This window comes from Arachis ipaensis, chromosome B03, assembly GCF_000816755.2.
Source record: "Arachis ipaensis cultivar K30076 chromosome B03, Araip1.1, whole genome shotgun sequence".
NCBI classification, from domain to species: Eukaryota; Viridiplantae; Streptophyta; class Magnoliopsida; order Fabales; family Fabaceae; genus Arachis; species Arachis ipaensis.
The window spans coordinates 120525743-120528757 of NC_029787.2; positions in this window are offsets into that span (position 1 = coordinate 120525743).

Sequence of the window (3015 nt, forward strand, 5' to 3'; positions counted from 1 at the left end):
ATGATTTTAGTATATATAGTATGGTTATATACTTATATAGAATATAATATTGAAACTTTATGATACGTAGTAGCTAGACTCTGAGGTAGGAGTTGCTGTAATCTGAGAATATTTCATGACGTTCTAATCATTTTCCTTCTTCGGATGAAAGTAATTGTATCTTTTAGTTAGTTAGTTTAGGGGTGTATATGGTCCGATTCGAAGGTTCGACTCGACTTCGAACACTTTATAAGCTAATTTAGTGTGATTTTATCGGGTTTAGGATTGGATAAGGGTCTCAAAAATAGATCCGGTCATTAGTTTAAGTTAGGTCCGGGCCATGGCTCGGGTCACCCGAACTCAATTCGGTGGCCCGATCATCATAAACAATTAATATTTTGTTTTATTAGTGATGGATGATGGCTATTTTTATCTGGAATTTAAATATTGTAAATATTAATATTTTGTGTTATTAGTCATTATAAGATTATAAATTAATGTTTTATATTTAAAATGCATAAGACTTTAGACTAATGCATAATATTGTTTTATTTGTATTGATTTAAATATTTGGTGTTATTAGACAATATTAGTATTGATTATGGTTATGTTTTAATTTTAGAAAATGGTTGATTCTTGTTATATTTTTTTAAGTGAATTTTACTATGTAAATTGTGAAATAATGGTTGAAAATTAGGTAATTTTTACATGCTAAAGACCCGATTTTCATCCGATTTTTACTCGATACGAAGATGTATAGATTTCATCGAGTCTAGAATCGGATTAGGATCTAAAAATTAGGCCCAATCTATATTTCAGATCGGATCTGAGTTAAACCAAATTCAGTGTAGCCCGAGCCATGTACACCCTAAGTTAGTTTAATAAAAAAGGGAACAGAAACAGGCAGGGAACTAATAAAAGTGTGTCTCACCTCACTCATACTTGAATTATTTAAATAGAGAAAATTTAGGGAGTCAGCACTTTTATTAAAATTTGGTTAGCACTTATTTAATAAAAAAAAATGAATAATTCTCTATTATTAGATAAAATCTCACACCATTAAAAATATTATTGATAACTAATTAATAATTACAACTCACAAAATCTGCTAATTTCCTAACACTCTTCTAACTACCCTTAAGGGAACCTCAAGTCTAACAAGTTAACAGGATGATTCACTACTGCTGACTACTCTGCACTCTGCAGTATAGCTTACAAAATTTCAAATAAATAAATCAAATCTCTTAATTTTCATCCAAATTTAAGTTGCCAATTAGCTTTTGTCTACTTAATCGGTAAATGATCTAACTTCCTTGTAATTCTACTACTAATACAGTAGTGAGAACATTATTTCTCAAAGAATGTTTTATGATAAATAAAATTTATTATTTTTAGTTATTTAGTCAATACTTAAAATTTGATTATGCTACGTATACATTAAAATTAATCATTAAAATCGGTCACTAATTTAAAATACATGTTATTAAAATATAAATACACATAAAAAATAAATTAATCATATATATATTTATATATAACTACATTGATAGCTAATTTTAATTATTAATTTTAATATATGAATAGCATTTTCGTTTCAAATCTTAAATTTTAAATCCTCATCCTAATAATATATAAGTAAGGTATTGACAAAAAATATTAGTTAATATTAATAAAAAATATTATTCCGTAACGTTTTTCTTATTTTTGAACTTCGAATAAATACATGTCTTTCACTCCTTTAATTAAGTTATTGAATTGCCACTTGTAGTACGTACTGATAATTTCAACAAATAATCCTAGTAATAACGTTGTTCCTACCCTGGCCCAATAATAAAGGTCCAGGATCCAAGCAAAAAGGCCCAACCCAAAGGGTTGGCCCTCACCCAGTACCAGCCTTCATCCCCAGAAGTCGGTACTGAGCACGGCCGGTTCCGAGAAACTTTAGAAGCCCCGATATGGACCTCTACGATGGAACCACCGATCCAAAGCATCATCTGAGCAACTTTAAAAGTCGGATGTATCTGACCGACGCTTCTGACGCTACGCGGTGCAAAGCTTTCCCGACAACCTTGTCAAAAGCAGCGATGAAGTGGTTCGACAGCCTCCCTCCGAGGTCAATTACCAGTTTTGAAGATCTCTCAAGAAAATTCTTAATGAGGTTTTCCATCCAGAAGGACAAAGTAAAGCATGCACCAAGTCTCCTGGGAATAAAACAGGAGGTCGGGGAGTCCTTACGGGCCTATATGGAAAGGTTCAACAAAGCATGTTTGGAGATTCAAGACCTGCCCACCGAAACAGTCATCATGGGGCTAGTCAATGGTCTTAGAGAAGGTCCCTTCTCACAGTCCATATCAAAAAGACACCCCGCCTCTTTAAATGATGTACAGGAAAGAGCTGAAAAGTACATCAATATGGAAGAAAACGCTAGGCTAAGAGACCCGAGTTTGCGACTCGGGCACCCTCCCTCGACGAAAGAGAAGGAGAGGGAAGCGAAGAAGAAGGAAGAGCTCGGCCTCGATAGGCCAAGAAAATATCACTCTTATACTCCATTGAAAGTTCCTGTAGTGGATGTATACAGAGAAATTTGCAATACTGAAAGGCTGCCTCCCCCCAGACCCATTAAAAATAAAAAAGGGGGGAGCCGCGGTGATTACTGTGAGTACCATAAGATATATGGGCACTCTACAAACGACTGTTACGACCTTAAAAATGTGATAGAAAAGCTGGCCAGAGAGGGTCGGCTTGACAGATATCTCATAGAAAGGTCGGACAGTCATGGAAAAAGAAAGCGAGAAGATACGGATAGAGGAGACCCACCACCACAAACTCCGGAGAGACATATCCATATGATCTCAGGAGGGTTTGCGGGAGGGGGACTCACAAAATCCTCTCGTAAAAGACATCTCAAGAGAGTTTATCAGGTCGAAGAGGGGTCCTCCGACCTTCCGACCATTTCATTCACAAAGGAAGACGGACGAGGAGTAATCCCTGGGCACGATGACCCAGTGGTAATTACCATGATCCTGGCAAATGCCC